Source organism: Chiloscyllium punctatum, chromosome 17, assembly GCF_047496795.1.
Source record: "Chiloscyllium punctatum isolate Juve2018m chromosome 17, sChiPun1.3, whole genome shotgun sequence".
NCBI classification, from domain to species: Eukaryota; Metazoa; Chordata; class Chondrichthyes; order Orectolobiformes; family Hemiscylliidae; genus Chiloscyllium; species Chiloscyllium punctatum.
In genome coordinates, this window is record NC_092755.1 from 21,674,204 (window position 1) to 21,694,144 (window position 19,941).

The 19,941-nt window shown below is 45.9% G+C and overlaps 1 long non-coding RNA gene across 3 annotated transcripts in view; it reads left to right on the forward strand.

The window, feature by feature from the left end:
* Positions 1–15,236, forward strand: part of LOC140487751 (uncharacterized) — a 76,655-nt gene extending 61,419 nt beyond the window's left edge. The window contains exons 6-8 of one of the 3 annotated variants that reach the window (XR_011962931.1): positions 10,964–11,027; positions 11,564–11,735; positions 15,001–15,236. This is a non-coding gene — a long non-coding RNA (uncharacterized lncRNA). The remainder of the gene's footprint in view (positions 1–10,963; positions 11,028–11,563; positions 11,736–15,000) is intronic. The other 2 variants (XR_011962932.1, XR_011962930.1) reach the window with 2 other exon arrangements.
* The last annotated feature ends 4,705 nt before the right edge of the window (positions 15,237–19,941 follow it).

The window sequence follows — 19,941 nt, forward strand, 5'->3', positions numbered from 1 at the left end:
TCTGACACCGTGAGGCTGAGGGAGGGGGGGGGTCAGCAGGAGGTTTCTGTGTCAGTGTTTGATCAGACACCGTGAGGCTGAGGGAGGGGAGTCAGCAGGAGGTTTCTGTGTCAGTGTTTGATCTGACACCGTGAGGCTGAGGGAGGGGAGTCAGCAGGAGGTTTCTGTGTCAGTGTTTGATCTGACAGCGTGAGGCTGAGGGAGGGGGGTCAGCAGGACGTTTCCGTGTCAGTGTTTGGTCTGACACCGTGAGGCTGAGGGAGGGGGGGGTCAGCAGGAGGTTTCTGTGTCAGTGTTTGATCTGACACCGTGAGGCTGAGGGGGGGGGGAGTCAGCAGGAGGTTTCTGTGTCAGTGTTTGATCTGACACCGTGAGGCTGAGGGGGGGGGGAGTCAGCAGGAGGTTTCTGTGTCAGTGTTTGATCTGACACCGTGAGGCTGAGGGAGGGGGGGGGTCAGCAGGAGGTTTCTGTGTCAGTGTTTGATCTGACACCGTGAGGCTGAGGGAGGGGAGTCAGCAGGAGGTTTCTGTGTCAGTGTTTGATCTGACACCGTGAGGCTGAGGGAGGGGGGGTTCAGCAGGAGGTTTCTGTGTCAGTGTTTGATCTGATACCGTGAGGCTGAGGGAGGGGAGTCAGCAGGAGGTTTCCGTGTCAGTGTTTGATCTGACACCGTGAGGCTGAGGGGGGGGGGGGGGTCAGCAGGAGGTTTCTGTGTCAGTGTTTGATCTGACACCGTGAGGCTGAGGGAGGGGAGTCAGCAGGAGGTTTCTGTGTCAGTGTTTGATCTGACACCGTGAGGCTGAGGGAGGGGGGTCAGCAGGAGGTTTCTGTGTCAGTGTTTGATCTGACACCGTGAGGCTGAGGGAGGGGGGTCAGCAGGAGGTTTCCGTGTCAGTGTTTGATCTGACACCGTGAGGCTGAGGGAGGGGAGTCAGCAGGAGGTTTCTGTGTCAGTGTTTGATCTGACACCGTGAGGCTGAGGGAGGGGTGTCAGCAGGAGGTTTCTGTGTCAGTGTTTGATCTGACACCGTGAGGCTGAGGGAGGGGAGTCAGCAGGTGGTTTCCGTGTCAGTGTTTGATCTGACACCGTGAGGCTGAGGGGGGGGGGGGGGTCAGCAGGAGGTTTCTGTGTCAGTGTTTGATCTGACACCGTGAGGCTGAGGGAGGGGGGTCAGCAGGAGGTTTCTGTGTCAGTGTTTGATCTGACACCGTGAGGCTGAGGGAGGGGGGTCAGCAGGAGGTTTCTGTGTCAGTGTTTGATCTGACACCGTGAGGCTGAGGGAGGGGGGTCAGCAGGAGGTTTCTGTGTCAGTGTTTGATCTGACACCGTGAGGCTGAGGGAGGGGGGGGTCAGCAGGAGGTTTCTGTGTCAGTGTTTGATCTGACACCGTGAGGCTGAGGGCGGGGTCAGCAGGAGGTTTCTGTGTCAGTGTTTGATCTGACACCGTAGGCTGAGGGAGGGGGGGGTCAGCAGGAGGTTTCTGTGTCAGTGTTTGATCAGACCCCGTGAGGCTGAGGGAGGGGGGTCAGCAGGAGGTTTCTGTGTCAGTGTTTGATCTGACACCGTGAGGCTGAGGGAGGGGGGGGGGGTCAGCAGGTGGTTTCTGTGTCAGTGTTTGATCTGACACCGTGAGGCTGAGGGAGGGGAGTCAGCAGGAGGTTTCTGTGTCAGTGTTTGATCTGACACCGTGAGGCTGAGGGAGGGGAGTCAGCAGGAGGTTTCTGTGTCAGTGTTTGATCTGTCACCGTGAGGCTGAGGGAGGGGAGTCAGCAGGAGGTTTCTGTGTCAGTGTTTGATCTGACACCGTGAGGCTGAGGGAGGAGAGTCAGCAGGAGGTTTCCATGTCAGTGTTTGATCTGACACCGTCTGGTTTTGTTATATCACATTGTTGTTGGAGCAGTCTACAGGACACCTCTCCCAAATCTAGCCCTTTCCCCAAGACATTAGGAAGGAGGGGTTTTCAGGGTCTGCAGGGCTTTTTATTTGTGTCGCTGTCAACCGAAGGGCCTGTCCTGTGCTGTATGACACTGACTCTATTTCTCTCGTGATTGGACAATCCAAGGTCTCACTCCTTCTGTTCCTCCCAGTGCCTTCTCTATTCCAAAGATTTCAATAATATTTTCTCTATTAAGACATTGCTCAATTCCATTTTTAAACTATCTACTTGGATATCTGTATCTTTCCTTGTCATCTTCTCCAGCCGCTACATCCATCTGTGTCTCAGTATCCCTCCATACCTCCACAATTTTTGTCTCATACTCCAGACCCATCTATGACTGCAAATTCTGCCAGCCTCTGCATTCTTCCCTATCTCTATACCTTCCAGCTGCTACACTTCTCCCTATATCCTGTGATTGAATTTAAAAATATCTCACTAACCTGTTCTAGCATGCACAGGCCACGCTATCTCTCGGCCATCTCCAGCCTCGCTTTCCTTTTCCTGTAACATCTCTAGCCTTGCATTCCATGCTCTCACAACTCTGTGTAAAGAACCCGCCTCTGACATCCCCTCTATACTTTCCTCCAACCAGCTTAAAATTATGACCCCTCGTGTTAGCCATTTCTGCCCTGGGAAATAGTCTCTGGCTATCGACTCTATCTATGCTTCTCATTATCTTGTATACCTCAATTAGGTCCCCTCTTCTTCTCCAATGAAAAAAGTCCGAGCTCAGTCAACCTCTCTTCATAAGATAAGTCCTCCATTCCAGGCAGCATCCTGGTAAATCTCCTCTGAACCATCTCCAAAGCATCCACATCTTTAGAACATAGAACATAGAACAATACAGCACAGAACAGGCCTTCGGCCCACGATGTTGTGCCGAACTTCTATCCTAGATTAAGCACCCATCCATGTACCTATCCAAATGCCGCTTAAAGGTCGCCAATGAATCTGACTCTACCACTCCCACGGGCAGCGCATTCCATGCCCCCACCACTCTCTGGGTGAAGAACCCACCCCTGACATCTCCCCTATACCTTCCACCCTTCACCTTAAATTTATGTCCCCTTGTAACACTCTGTTGTACCCGGGGAAAAAGTTTCTGACTGTCTACTCTATCTATTCCTCTGATCATCTTATAAACCTCTATCAAGTCACCCCTCATCCTTCGCCGTTCCAACGAGAAAAGGCCGAGAACTCTCAACCTATCCTCGTACGACCTACTCTCCATTCCAGGCAACATCCTGGTAAATTTTCTCTGCACCCTCTCCAAAGCTTCCACATCTTTCCTAAAGTGAGGCGACCAGAACTGCACACAGTACTCCAAATGTGGCCTAACCAAAGTCCTGTACAGCTGCAACATCACCTCACGACTCTTGAATTCAATCCCTCTGCTAATGAACGATAATACTCCATAGGCCTTCTTACAAACTCTATCCACCTGAGTGGCAACCTTCAAAGATCTATGTACATAGACCCCAAGATCCCTCTGTTCCTCCACCTGACCAAGAACCCTACCATTAACCCTGTATTCCGCATTCTTATTTGTTCTTCCAAAATGGACAACTTCACACTTGGCAGGGTTGAACTCCATCTGCCACTCCTCAGCCCAGCTCTGCATCATATCTAAGTCCCTCTGCAGCTGACAACAGCCCTCCTCACTGTCCACAACTCCACCTATCTTTGTATCATCTGCAAATTTACTGACCCACCCTTCGACTACCTCATCTAAGTCATTAATAAAAATTACAAACAGCAGAGGACCCAGAACTGATCCCTGCGGAACTCCACTTGTAACTGGACTCCATGCTGAATATTTACCATCTACTACCACTCTCTGACTTCGACCGGTTAGCCAGTTTTCTATCCAATTGGCCAAATTTCCCTCTATCCCATGCCTCCTGACTTTCCGCATAAGCCTACCATGGGGAACCTTATCAAATGCCTTACTAAAATCCATGTACACTACATCCACTGCTCTACCCTCATCCACATGCTTGGTCACCTCCTCGAAGAATTCAATAAGACTTGTAAGGCAAGACCTACCCTTCACAAATCCGTGCTGGCTGTCCCTAATCAAGCAGTGCCGTTCCAGATACTCGTAAATCCTATCCCTCATACCCTTTCCATTACTTTGCCTACCACAGAAGTAAGACTAACTGGCCTGTAATTCCCGGGGTTATCCCTATTCCCTTTTTTGAACAGGGGCACAACATTCGCTACTCTCCAGTCCCCTGGTACCACCCCCGTTGCCAGTGAAGACGAGAAGATCATTGCCAACGGTACTGCAATTTCCTCTCTTGCTTCCCACATAATCCTAGGATATATCCCGTCAGGCCCGGGGGACTTGTCTATCCTCAAGTTGTTCAAAATGTCCAACACATCTTCCTTCCTAACAGATATCTCTTCTAGCTTATCAGTCCGTTTCACACTCTCCTCTTCAACAATACAGTCCCTCTCGTTCGTAAATACTGAAGAGAAGTACTTGTTCAAGACCTCTCCTATCTCTTCCGACTCAATACACAGTCTCCCACCACTGTCCTTGATCGGACCTACCCTCGTTCTCGTCATTCTCAGGTTTCTCACATACGCATAGAATGCCTTGGGGTTATCCTTGATCCTATCCGCCAGGGATTTTTCATGCCGTCTCTTAGCTCTCCTAATCCCTTTCTTCAGGTCCCTTCTGGCTATCCTGTATCCCTCCACTGCTCTGTCTGAACCTTGTTTCCTCAACCTTATGTAAGCCTCCTTCTTCCTCTTTACTAGACATTCAACCTCCCTCGTCAACCAAGGCTCCCTCACATGACCATTTCTTTCCTGCCTGATCGGTACATACATATCAAGGACACGTCGTATCTGCTCCTTGAAAAAGTCCCACATTTCCACCACATCCTTCCCTGACAGCCTATGCTCCCAACGTATGCTCCTCAAATCCTGTCTTACAGCATCGTAATTTCCCTTCCCCCAATTGTAAAAACTTCCTTGTTGTGTGCACCTATCTCTCTCCATAACCAAGGTGAAAGTCACAGAATTGTGGTCGCCATCACCAAAATGTTCACCCACTAACAAGCCCACCACTTGTCCCGGTTCATTACCGAGTACCAAATCCAATATGGCCTCCCCTCTGGTTGGACAATCTACATACTGCGTTAGAAAAGCTTCCTGGACACACTGCACAAACACCGCCCCATCCAATCTACTTGATCTAAAGAGCTTCCAATCAATATTTGGGAAGTTGAAGTCGCCCATGACTACGACCCTGTGGCTTCTGCACCTTTCCAAAATCTGTTTCCCAATCTGTTTCTCCACATCTTTCCTATATTACAGCGACCAGAACTGGACGCTGTATACCAAGTGCAGTCTAACCTAAGTTTTATAAAGCTACAACAAGATCTCACGGCTCTTAAACTCAATCGCCCTGTTAATGAAAGCCAAAACACCATATGCTTTCTTTACAACCCTGTCCACTTGGGTGGCCATTTTAAGGGATCTATGTACCTGCACACCAAGATCCCTCTGTTCCCTCACACTGCCAAGATTCCTATCTTTAATCCTTTACTCAGCTTTCATATTTGACCTTCCAAAATGCATCACCTCGCATTTATCCAGGTTGAAATCCATCTGCCACCTCTCAGCCCATCTCTGCATCCTGTCAACGTCGAGCTGCAGCCTACAACAGCCCTCTATACCGTAAATGACACCTCCAATCTTTGTATCGTCTGCAAACTTGCTGACCGATCCATCAATCCCCTCATCCAAATCATTAATAAAAATTACAAACAGTAGAAGTCAAAGGACAAAGCCCTGTGGAACACCACTCACCACTGAAGTAAGACTAACTGGCCTGTAATTCCCGGGGTTATCCCTATTCCCTTTTTTGTCCCCTTCTACGACCACTCGCTGTCTTCTGTTGGCCAGCCAGTTCTGTATCCAGACAGCTACGTTCCCCTGTATCCCATTCCTCCTGACCTTCTGAATGAGCCTACCATGGGGAACCTTATCAAATGCCTTGCTGAAGTCCATATACGCCACATCCACAGCTCGACCCTCATCAACTTTTATAGTTACATCCTCAAAGAACTCGATAAGGTTTTTGAGGCATGACCTACCCCTCTCAAAGCCGTGTTGACTGCATTTAATCAAGCCATGCTCTTCCAGCTGGTAATAAATCCTATCCCTCAGAATCCTTTCCAACACCTTGATGACGACAGACGTGAGATATACTGGTCTGTAATTGCCGGGAATTTCCCTATTTCCTTTCGCGAAGAGAGGAATTACATTTGCCTCTCTCCAGTCCTCAGGTATGACTCCAGTGGAGAGCAAGAATGCAAAGATCTTCGCAAGTGGTGAAACAATCACATTTCTCGCTTCGCAAAGCAGCCGAGGGCAAATCTGGTCCGGGCATGGCGACTTGTCAATCTTAATGTTCGACAAAAGTTTCAGCACATCAGCTTCCTCAATCTCTATCCATTCAAGCATGCATACCTGCTCTTCAAATGTTTCATTCATTACAAGGTTTGTTTCTTTCATAAAGACAGAAGCAAAAAAATCATTTAGAGCCTCCCCTACCACCTCAGACTTTACAGACATGTTCCCTATGATAACCCTGATCGGTCCTATTCTTTCTTTGACCATTCTCTTATTCCCAACATAAGTGTAAAATGCCTTTGTGTTCTCCCTCATCCGTTCTGCCAAACCTTTCTCGTGCCCACTCCTGGCTCTCCTCAGACCATTTTTGAGCTCCTTCATCGCCTGCGTGTAATCCTCTAGAGCTGAGCTTGACCCTAGCTTCCTCCACCTTATGTAAGGTACCTTCTTCCTTGTGACGAGAAGCTCCATCGGTCTCATCATCCAAGGTTCCTTTTTCTTACCCCGTCTTGCCTGTCTCAGAGGAACATGTTTATTCATCACTTGTAACAACTGTTCCTTAAACAGTCTCTACATGTCTATAGTGCCTTTACCATGGAACAATTACTCCCAGTCCATCCTTCCTAACTCATGACTAATTGCATCATTCTTTCCTCTTCCCCAATTAAATATCCTCCCATTTTGCCTAATCTTCTCCTTCTCCATAGCTATGTAGAATGTGAGGCAGTTGTGCTCACTGTCACCAAAATGCTCTCCCACCACAAGATCTGATAGTGCCCCGGCTCGTTTCCGAGCACCAAGTCTAGAATGGCCTCTCTCGTCGGCCTGTCAACGTACTGAGTTAGGAAACCCTCCTGAACATACCTTACAAAAACAGCTCCATTCAAATCTTCTGCTCGAAGGAGGTACCAATCAACATTGGGAAAGTTAAAGTCATCCATTACTACAACCCTACCACATCCACACTTTTCCAAAATCTGCCGACCTATGCTTTCTTCCATCTCCCTGCTGCTATTGGGGGCCTGTAGTAAACCCTTAACGAGGTGACTGCTCCCTTGCTGTTCCTAATTTCCACCCATACTGACTCAGTAGGCAGATCTTCATCGACAATGGTAACTTCTGTAGCAGTGATACGCTCTCCGATTAGAAGTGCTACACCCCCTCTTCCTTTCTCCCTCCCTATTCTTTTTAAATGCCTTGCTGATATATGTACTCACTACTTTCCATCCCGGCTGCCCCGCTGGTCCTCGTCACTTCCTCCGCTGCTCCCAATCCTTCTGTGAAAGAGAAAACAACGCTGCCCGCGATCGGTAAATAATTTTTTTTAAAAACTGCCTTACCTTACCTGCAGTCTTTCGGGTTCGTCTTTCCTCCGCTGCTGCTCGCACTCACCTGTGGAAGTCTCAGAGAGTGTGTGGAGCATATCTACCAGGATGCTGCCAGGACTGGAGGACATGTCTTAGGAAGAAAGGTTGAGAGAGCTAGGGCTTTTCTCACTGGAGCGAAGAAGGATGAGAGGTGACTTGACAGAGATGTACAAGATGTTGAGAGACATAGAGTGGATAACCAGAGCCTTTTCCCAGGGTAGAATTGGCTATCAACAAGGGGCATAACTTTAAAGTGATTGGAGGAAGGTTTACAGGAGATGCCAGAGGTGGGTTCTTTAATCCGAGAGTGGTGGGTGGGCGGAATGCACCGCAAGCGGTGGTAGTAGAGTCAGATACATTAGAGATAGTTAAGAAGACTCTTGGATAGGAACATGGAAGTTAGTACATTGAAGGGCATGTAGGTTAGTCTGATCTAAGAGTAGGATAAAAGGCCAGCAAAACATTGAGGGCTGAAGGGCTCTTACTGTGCTGTACTGTTCTGTGTTCCAAGTTTCACTCAGTTTGTGGATTCTCATTAATTTTTGATTGAGCGAGTGAGGCGTGCGAGGGAGGGAGCTGTGTGAAGTCAGGAAGCTGGGGTAGAGCGTTAGACCAAGACTTCCAGTTTTGATGTGCATTGTTACATTCACCTGAGTGCCAGCACAATATGTGTGGTTACCTAGACCAGACAAAATCCATCAAGTGCCATTATTAAAATTATTCTTGGCTTGCCGTTTGCTCCTGGTTTCTTCAGAAGCATTCTGTTGGGTGTCCTATCAATTAGTATCAGACCATCCACAAACATGTACAATTTTATTTTTATACTGGTGAATATGAAGGTACATTTATTGGATATAGTTTCAGAGGGTTCACTGTGAGACACAAGATGCTGCAATAGACTGTCAAATGTGAACGTTTTCTCCCAGTGTCTGGTCCAGGGGGCAGATGTATGGACTCTGGGGGACATGCCAGATGTCATCACCATAAGTAACTTGTGTGTTGTGATTCTGACACTCCATGTCCATACATCTGCTCCATGGGCCAGGCTCTGACTGAAGATGAATTTGTTACAGCTGATTCCTGGTCAGTCATTGGTATCTAATTTAGACAACATTGATACCTGCACCGAGAGCAGTGATAGCCTGTTGGTTTCTTTACTCCTGCTCAAGGCGGATCTTAAATGATTCTCTGTCAGAGAATGTTTGAATGACTGCCCTGACCCAGGATGGAAACTCTCTGGACAGATTCAGGAGGCAGGCCAGTGTCTCACTTAGTGCCACAGGCAGCTGTGAGGTCCAGTAGCACTGTACCCGAATTCACCCTTTTGAAATCCACTTTTAATGTCGATCATGATGCAAAGCGATGGGTTTACTGACCTGAACAATGATCAAGAGTTTGCCATGTTTGTGAATTGGGCAATAATAGGGTATGAGCTATAATTATTTAACTGAACAATAACTGCATCATCTCTGAAAACAATAAAATTAATTTTATTTGATGGAATTAAAATATAAACACCGAACAACGTTTTATGATACAAAAGTAATGAATTACATTTTGTTTTGTCTGAAGAAGAATATGTTTTCTGACTATTTTGGTGATCACAATTACACATTGAATCTCAGTACTCAAATGCGTACATTGCCGCTCTATCATTTGCAAAATGATTGATCTCTGACTGATTGCATATTCAGAGTGAGCAAATGATTGAACAATCAAATAGAATTATAACTCTTACACATTTAAATATAACCAGTCGATTTGATTTCTCACCTGAAATGTGTGAGTTTCAGTTATTTGCCAACAATTCTATTAGTTTTAAAATAATGATGGAAAAGGATAGACTAGATCTAAAAGTTGAAGTTCTAAATTGGAGAAAGGCCAATTTTGACGGTATTAGGCAATATCTTTCAAAAGCTGATGGCGGCAAATGTTCGCAGGTAAGCAGACGGCTAGAAAATGGGAAGCCTTCATAAATTAGATAGCCGGAGTCCAGAGACAGTATAATCTTGTTAGGGTAAAAGGAAAGGCTGAAAGGTATAGAGAGTGCTGAAAGACTAAAGAAATTGAGGGTTTGGTTAAGAAAAAGAAGGAAGGATATGACAGGTACAGGCAGGATGGATCGAGTGAATCCTTAGAAGAGTAGAAAGGCAGGAGGAGTATACCAAAGAGGGAAATCAGGAAGGCAAAAAGGGGACATGAGTTAGCTTTGACAAATAGAGTTAAGGAGAATCCAAAAGGATTTTACAAATACATTGCGAACGAAAGGGCAAATAGGGAGCGAATAGAGTCCTCAAAGATCAGCAAGGTGCCTTTGTGTGGAGCCGCAGGAGATGGGAGAGATACTAAACGAGTATTTTGTATCAGTGTTTACTCAGGATAAAGACATGGGAGATGTAGATATACGGAGAAATAGATAGTGACGTCTTGAAAAATGTCCATATTACAGAGGAAGAAGTGCTGGATGTCTTGAAATGCATAAAGGTGGAAAAATCCCCAGGACCTGATAGATTAGGTGAAACTTGAAAGGGTTCAGAAAAGACTTACATGCATGTTGCCAAGGTTGGAGGGTTTGAGTGACACCTGGAGGTTGAACAAGCTAGAGCTGTTTTCCCTGGAACGTTGGAGACTGGGGGTGACTTTATAGAGGTTTATAAAATCATGAGGGGCATGGATCGTGTAAATTGACAAGGTATTTTCCCTGGTGTGGTGGAGCCCACAACTAGAGGGCATAGTTTTCGGTTGGGAAGGGAAAAATATAAAAGAGATGTAAGGGGCAACCTTTTCACTCAGAGGGTTGTCCGTGTGTGGAATGAGCTGCCAGAGGAAGTGGTGGCAGTTAGTACAATTGCAACATTTCGATGGCGTCTGAATGGATATATGAATAGAAAGTGTTTAGAGGGATATGGGCTGAGTGCGGGCAGCTGGGACTAGATTGGGTTGGGATATTTGGTCGCATGGACAAGTTGGACGGAAGGGTATGTTTCCATGCTGTACATCTCTTTGACCCTGTGACTGTAATTTAGAAATGGCAATAATTTGACATGCACTGTCAAATAAATAAATTGTTTATATTATTAAATTGTAGCATACAGTAAGTTGAAAACTTGCTATATTTATAATGAATGATAAAGAACCAAGAACATTCCGACACAGGAACAGACCCTTCGGCCCTCCTAGCCTGTGCTGATCCAGATCCTCATATTTTCTAAACCTGCACATATTTTCTAATGATCTGTATCCCTTTGCTCCCTCCCCATTCATGTTTCTGTCTAAATACATCTTAGATAACACTATTGCTCCTGCACCTACCGCCTCAGATGGCCACACGTTCCAGGCTGCCACCACCCTGTGAGTAAAGTTCTTCCCACATATATCTGCACTAAACCTTTCCCCTCTCACTTTGAACTCATGACCCCGAGTAATTGAGTTCCACAATTTGGGGAAAAAAGCTTCTTCCTATCCATCCTGTATATATCTGTCTTGATTTTGTGGACCTCAACCTTCGACTTTGTAATGAAAATAGCCCTAATCTACTCAATCTTTCTTTCTTCGTCTTTGGAGGTGACACGGTGGCACAGTGGTTAGCACTGCTGCCTCACAGCGCCAGAGACCTGAGTTCAATTCCCGCCTCAGGCGACTGACTGTGTGGAGTTTGCACATTCTCCCCGTGTCTGCATGGGTTTCCTCTGGGTGCTCTGGTTTCCTCCCACAGTCCAAAAATGTGCAGGTCAGGTGAATTGGTCATGCTAAACTGCCAGTAGTGTTAGGTAAGGGGCAAATGTAGGGGTATGGGTTGGTTGTGCTTCAGCAGATCGGTGTGGACTTGTTGGGCTGAAGGGCCTGTTTCCACACTGTAAGTAATCTAAATCTAAATCTATGTACAGCATTCCAAATGTGGCCAAACCAAACTCCTATGCAACTGTAACATGACCTGCCAGCGCTTGTACTCAACACCTGATCCAATGAAGGAAAACATATCATATGCCACCTTGACCACTTTACTGACCTGTGTTGGCATCTTCAGGAAACAATGGACCCGAACACCCAGATCTCGCTGTAAGTCAATTTTCCCCAGGAGTTTTCTGTTTACTGTGTTGTTCACTCTTGAACTGGATCTTTCAAAATGCATGACCTTGCAGTTGCACAGATTGAACTCCATCTGCTATTTCTGTGCCCAGCTCTCCAATCTATCTATATTCTGCTGTATTCTCTGACAGTTCCTTCACTATCTGCTACTCCAACAGTCTTGGTGTCATCTGCAAACTTGGCAATCAGGCAACCTTCTTCCAAATCATTGATATATATCACACACAACAGTGGTCCCAGTACGGATCGCTGTTGCACACCACTGGTCATAGGTCTCCATTTTGAGACATCCCCTTCCACTACTCCTCTCTGTCTCCTGTTGGCCAGCCAGTTCTCTATGCATCTAGATAGGACACTCTGGACCCCATGCGACTTCACCTTCTCCATCACCCGACCATGGGGAACCTAATAAAATGCCTTACTCAAGTCCCTCAGTATCTTCTGCACAGCTTCCCTACCAATGATATCAGGCCTGCCGGTCTACAATTACCTGGATTATCCCCGCTATCCTTGTTAAACAAGGGGACAATATTAGAAATTCGCCAGTCCTCCGGGACCTCACCCATGTTCAATCATCCTGCAAAGATAAATGTTAAAGCCCCAGTTAGTTCCACACTCACATCCTTCAGTAACCTGTGATTGATCCCATCCAGACTTGGGGGCATGTCTACCTTAATACCTTTCAGAGTATCCAAAACTTCCTTCCTCTTTATGTCGACTTGACCCAGAGTACTCAGAGATCTATCCCTAACCTCAACATCCGTCATGTCCCTCTCCTTGGTGAATACAGATGCAAAGTACTTCCTACGAATCTCACCCATTGTCTCTGACTCCATGCATAGCTTTCTTCCTTTGTCCTTGTGTGGGCCAAACACTTCACTAGTTACCCTCTTGCTCCTTATATATGGAAATAAGTCTTTGGGATTTTCCTCACCCCTGTTTACTAAAGCTATCTCATGACCACTTTTAGCCCTTTTAAATCCTCGATATTTACTGGGAAATGTGGCTAGTGAAAAGAAAATAAACATTTGTTCATGCGAGTGGGAACTCAGATCTTTTCAAAGTGTTTTGTGCCAAAAATAATTTGAAATTCGTCTCAGTGCAAATAAATGCAAGAGAAGAAACCTCTTGGGAAGAGTAATTTTCAGCCACTATTCCCCCCAAAGTACTTCTGAGGTAGAAAAGAATGAGGGTTTGTAACAAGGGCACAACAGTAACTATGTGGGTGGCTTGAACATGCAAATTGGCTCAATTAATCAACTTGACAGTAATATCCTTGAATAAAGATTCAGAGAATGTATGAGAGATTATTTCTGAGAGCAGGCCATCATGGAAACAACCGGAGAATGGGGCTCAGTGGTTAGCACAGCAACAGGCACCCAGGTTCGATTCCAGCCTCGGGGGACTGTCTGCGTGTAGTTTGCACATTTTCCCCCTGTCTGCATGGGTTTCCTCCCACAGTCTGAAGATGTGCAGGTCAGGTGAATTGGCCATGCTAAATTGCCCATAGAGTGAGGTATGTAACTCAGAGGGGTCTGGGTGGGTTACTTTTCGGAGGGTTGGTGTGGACTTGTTGGGCCAAAGGGCCTGTTTCCAAAATATGGGGCATCTAATCTAATTTAGAGTTGATAATATGTAACAAGAAAGGATGGGTGGATGAGCTTTGCCTTGGAAGGAATACCCACAACATGCTGGAGTTTCACATTCAGATTGAAAGAGTGAAGACTGAGTCATACATGTGAGTTTTAGTGTCAGGCAATGATAATTATACAGACCGCAGGAGGGATTTGGCTGTGGTGGTCTGGGGGATGAAAAGAACAGTCAAAGGCAGGACAGCTGAAGAAATTTGGCAAACAATTAGGAAGATACTAAAGACCAAAGAGGAATTGTATTATGGAAAAAAAATCATCCATATCTTGATGAGGAAGTCAAGGATAATATGAAGACAACTCCCAGCGCATGTCATACTTCACCCGTTAGTCACACTGTGGAGGTTTGGGCAAGTCAGTGGCCCCGTGGTGTTAATGTTCTGGAGACCTGGGTCCAAATCCTGCCACAGCAAGTGGTGGAGCTTGAATTCAAATCTGGAATTAAGAGACTGATAGTGGTTATGAATCGATTGCCAAGAAAAACCCACCTGGTTCACTGATGTCCTTGAGGGAAGGAAACTGCCATCCTTACCATAGACTCACCACTCTCAGACTGAAGGCATTTCTCCTTATCTCCGTTCTAAAGATTTTCTCTTGACCCTCAGGCTATATCTTTGAGTGCTTTCTCTCCGAACAGTGGAAGCATCTTCCCAACATCTACTCTGACCAGGCAACCAGTATTCTGTATGCTTCTATTAGAGCCCCCTTCATCCTTATACACTCCAGCGAGTATAGACCCAGAGACCTCATATGTTAAGTTTTTTATTCCTAGGACCATTCTTATGAAGCTCCTCTGGACAGGCTCCGGGGTGCTACATCTTTTATGAGTTATGTGGCCCAAAACTGTACATAATACACTAAATGTGGTCTGACCAGAGTCTTATAGAGCCGCGGAAATCCATCCATTCAACTAGATTAGATTAGATTAGATTACTTACAGTGTGGAAACAGGCCCTTCGGCCCAACAAGTCCACACCACCCCGCCGAAGCGTAACCCACCCATACCCCTACATCTACATCTACCCCTTACCTAACACTACGGGCAATTTAGCATGGCCAATTCACCTGACCTGCACATCTTTGGACTGTGGGACGAAACCGGAGCACCCGGAGGAAACCCACGCAGACACGGGGAGAATGTGCAAACTCCACACAGTCAGTCGCCTGAGGCAGGAATTGATCCCAGGTCTCTGGCACTGTGAGGCAGCAGTGCTAACCACTGTCATCTCAAAAGAAATCTCATCACTGTATTTGCCTTTCTGACCAGATTGACCACCTGAAATAATAATCTTACAATGGACAATAATAAATTTACTTTAGAGTTACAAAAATGAACAATGATTAAAGCATGCTGGGAAGTAGAACCCATCCTTGACCAAATTCTTCCACATGCTGCAGAATCATGGCCGGCTGCAGCTACCCAGAGATGGTTTGCAAACAAACCTGACAGCTCCAGACCCTGTAATACTAACCTGAAGTTGGACCTGAATGGGACAATGGAAATTCGCCCTTTGGGCCATCAATGTGACAACCCCAGGTTGGATCTGATTGATCAGGGTAAATGAACCTGATCATTTCATTGGCAGATCCTCCACACCCTCCAAAAAGGCGTGAAGACTTGGAAGGATATGAATCACCATAAAACCCCTCAGAGAGTGGTAACTCGAGAATAACCACTGAAAGAGAAGACACCTACAAGGCAATCAGAAGAAAACGAAGACTTCACCACGTGGAATCCGGTCAACTTCTGGTGGGGTGGTATGTGATCATCCAAGCTTAAGTTAACCCATAAGATAGATTGTAGTGTTTTTCATTACGTTATAATACGTTTTATTGTTCTAATATTAATTGCATTCAATAAACAAATATCATTGTTTGTAAGAGTTGACTCAGTTCTTTTGCTGAATGTAAGATTTCAAACACACTGTGTGGCAGATACAGCACCTTCCTAGCTACTGACACAGCCTGCACATTTACCTTGAGATAATCCTGACTGGAACTCGCAACACTTTGCACTTCAGACTTCTGAATTTTTTCCCCAGCTATAAAATAGTCCATGCCTCTCTTCTTCCTACTAAAGTGCATAACCTCGCACTTTCCCAAGTGTACTCCATCTGCCACGTCTTTGCCCACTCTCCTACCATGTCTAAATCCTTCTGCAGCCTCCCTCCCATCTCAATGATACCTGTCCCTCTATCTACCTTTGCATCATCTAAAAACCTCGCTGGATTGCCCTCTTTTCCTTCATCTGGATTGTTAACGTACAAAGTAAAAAGTTGCAAAACACCAGTTGTCATTGACTGCTATCCTGAGAAGGACCCTTTTATTCCCACTCGATCTTCTGCCAGACAGCCAAGCTTCTGTACAGACTAGTACCTTATCTCTGATACCATGGGCCCTTACTCCAGGCCTCCTGTGAAGCACCTTGTTAACGTCCTTCTTGAAGTCCAGACACATAGTATCCATTAGCTCTCCTTGATCTAACCTGCTTGTTACATCCTCAAAGTGTTCGAACAGATTCATTAGCATGACCTCCCCTTGATGAAACCATACTGACTTCGCCCTACTTAATTATTCACAAATCTCATCCTTCACAGTGGATTTCAGGAAGTTACCCACGATCGAGGTTAGGCTGATCAGTTTGTAATTTTCTGTCTTTTGCCTTATTCCCTTTTAAGCAAGGTATCAGGGAGATCCAAGATGATGGCGACCCAGCAGGTCTGAGTCTACAGAGCTCTGCCCAAGACCCAGGCAAAGTGGGGTACCCATTCTCACCTCACCTGTTAAATAGTTTTCGCCCTGCAGCTTTACCGTTTAGCAGTTTGATGCTTTTTAAAATGTCCAAAGGCAAAGGGTCTCACAGTTCACAACAGGGAGGGACCCCTCTCCCCACCCTGTAGCAAGACAGATGTCTGCGGCTGTCCTGGGGGACTCACCTGCAGGGGTGAACCTGATCTTGGAGCTTGTTAAACTCCGAGAGAAGTTGCTGCGTCCATTGAAGAGACCCAGTCCAGGTGGGAGTCGATCTCGATCATGCTGCAGAAACATGACGGAGAGATTGAGAAACTCGGGCAGCATGTCGGAGGTACAGAGCAATGGACCACGGCCTCCGAGACCACTGCTGAGTTATCCATGAGTCAGGTCTGGGCTCTGGAACATCGAGTCCCGACCATAGAGGCACATATTGACGACCTCGAAAATTGAGGTCATCGGAAAAGTATTCGGTTGCTGGGCCTTCCCGAATGGGAGGAGGAAGCCCAACTTGTTGATTTCCTGGAGCAATGGCTCCCACGGCTGCTGTAACTGGAGTCAGAGCTGGGTCAGGTGTGGGTTGAACGGTCCCACCGGGTTGCTGTGCGCCGGCCCGGGTCGGACCAGCGTCCCCGTCCAGTCCTAGTTCAACTTCAACATTACAGGGAAAAACAAATGCTGCAAGAGGCCTCCAGAGTCTTGGGGAATGATTCTCATGCCATGATATACAAGGGGTCCAGGATAATGTTCTTCCAGGACTTCTCTCCAGCTGTGGTCTGCAAGATCAAGGCATTTGATGAGGCGAAGAAGCATCTGAGGGATTTAAATATTCAGTAATCTATGCGCTGCAGTCATGGAGGATCTGTACATAACTTTGGATCACCGGAAAAAATTAAATAATTCCTGGCTTCTCTCAAATACACTGTGGTACTTGAATTATATTGATAATGACTTTATTTTGCTCCCCCTCCTTTGTTTTTTCCTCCTCCTTTCTTCCTTTCTCTTCTCCATCTTTCCTTGGTGAGGGGGTGTGGGCTATGGGTCCCCTTCCATATCATTTCTATGGACTCTTATCTAGAGCTCGTGCTGTTTATTTGATTATTAGGGGACGTTTCTGAGTGTTATTTTTATTTGGTTGCTTATTACTTGCTGGGATTGTAATTTTGTAATTTTATATATTTTCATCTTGTGTTGTTTTGCTAAGTGTATCTTGGTGATGGGGGGGGGGTGGTTTAACTCGCACATTTTTAACGTCTGCTTTATAAGAGATTGGAATTTATTTGCTCTACTTTGTAATGCCTGGGCCGAGGACATGGTTCTGGCTGGGAGATGTTATGGCGGGATTATTGGAAGGTAGTAGTGCCCCTGTGAACAATGGGGAAGGTCTCCTTTTAAGTATGTTTTATGTTATTTGTTTTTGGGAGTAGTTCTTAGTTGTTTTGGTATCGCTCTTTAAAGAGTGTTTTATGTGTGAATCGCTTTTGGTTTTTATTCGATGTCTTTTGGGTGGGGTTCTTCCTCCTGGCGGGTCTTGGGCTTGCTTGGACGATCATGGCTAGACATTCGTTTAGGTGGTGCACTGGGAATGTCAAGGAAAGCCACTCACAAATCAAAAGGAAAAAGATCATAAGACCATAAGACATAGGAGTGGAAGTAAGGCCATTCGGCCCATCGAGTACACTCCGCCATTCAATCATGGCTGATGCGCATTTCAGCTCCACTTAAGTCTTAAAAAAGAAAGGGTGGATGTAGCCTTTCTACAGGAGACACATTTACATTCTAAGGAGCATTTAAGGCTGAAATAGGATGGATTTGGCCAGGTGTTCTTTTCATCTTTCAGCTCAAAAAGTAGGCGAGTCGCCATTCTTATTCAGATGAATCTTCCCTTCCAAATGCTCAGCCAATAAAAGATAAGTCTGGATGGTATATATTAATTTAAACTCTAATGTATGGAGAGGAATTTGAGATTTTGAATCTCTGTTGCACCCCCCCACCCCCCCACCCCGGAGCACCCTTTTAAATTTGAAATGGACGTGTTCTGTAAGTTGCTCGCTCTCGGGGTGCACCACATGATTATAGGGGGAGATTGTAATTGTATCATCAACCCAGGGCTGGACAGAATATCTAAGATCTCTGCAGGCATATCTATGAGACCTAGGCAGTTGGCGGATCTGAGTATGGAGTTGGGGTGGTGGATGTGTGGCGGTGTCTTCAACCGGAGGCTAGAGACTTTACTATTTATTCTAACCCTCACAAGTGCCATACCGGAATCGATATGTTTCTGTCCCCTCAATCCTTTTGAACTCAATATTGTTTTGTGAAGTAGGTAATATTTCCGACCCTGCCGCAGTATATATGAAGGTTAAGACTAGTGATGATGATATCGCTTCCCGACATTGGGGTATTGAAGGATAGTAAGTTCATAAAATATTTCTGGCAGGAATTTAAAACCTTCTGGGATATCAACTTCAACACGGCCAGTAACCCTTCGGTGATTTGGGAGACTGCTAAGGTCTATGTGTGAGGTTTGATTATCTCATAATATGTGATCTGGAAAAGACAAAAGGGAGAACTACAGTGTCTGATCGAGGCTCGCCTGAAGGCGGCTGAGACAGCGTACGTTGACAGACCCTCCATTACTCAACTACAGCTGATCACAGCACTTAGGGCAACTTTACCACACTTGAATACCACACTTACTCAAACAGCAAAGAGGGAGCTATGACTTGCGAAGCAGAGATTATTTGAATAGGTGACAAGCCTGGCAGTTATCTTGCATACCTTGCCAGAAAGAAAAAGGCTCCCCAAGTCATTAAGTCTATTAGAAGGAGTGCTGTAACCCTGACTTGTGATCGTATAAAGATCAATGCAGTCTTTAGAAAGTTCTATTTCGAATTGCATACATCACAGGACTGTGAGGATAGAACGAGGAAGATAGAGTCTTCTTTGAAACTCTGGCCCTCCAGGGCCTAACCACGGAGCAAGTATTGTTCTTGAATGCCCCCCTGGCAACCCAGGAAGCACAGGTGGAGATGAAGCAGCTCCAGAGTGGCAAAGCGCCCGGACCAGATGGATTCCAGGCTGAGTTCTATAAAGAATTGATTGGGGAATTGTTTGGGCCACTTATAAATTTGCTTAAAGATTCACATAGTCAGGGCTGTCTGCCGCCTTCTCTGAGAGAAGCAAATGTTTCTCTCATTCTTAAGAAGGGAAAGGCCCCAGATGACTGCTCTTCGTATATACATATATCCTTGTTGAGTGTGGATTTTAAAGTTCTCTCAAAAATGTTGGCATTAAGACTGGAGAGGGTTTTACCATTCATTATAAAAGAGGACCAGATGGGGTTTATAAAGGGTCGCAGATCAACTAATAACATTAGAAGAGTCTTATATATGGTACAAGCCTGCCAGCAGGGAGCAATACCGGGATTAGTTGTCTCCCTAGAGGCAGAGAAGGCATTCGATTGGGTAGAATGGCCATATCTCTTTTATACGCTGGAACGGTTTGGTGTTGGAGAGGTCTTTACTAAAGTAGCGGTGATCACCAACAATTCAAGTTCAGATAGCTTTGGCGTTGGCCAAGGTTGTCGTCAGGAATGCCCTCTCTCACCATTATTATTTACGCTACTGATTGAGCCGTTGGCGGAAGCTATACGAGCTGACCATAATATAATGGCTCCACAGGTTGGATCAGTTAAGCACAAAATTACTCTCTCTGCGGATGATGTCCTCCTTTTCTTAATTGATCCATTGACTTCTGTGCCCCGCTTAATTCAA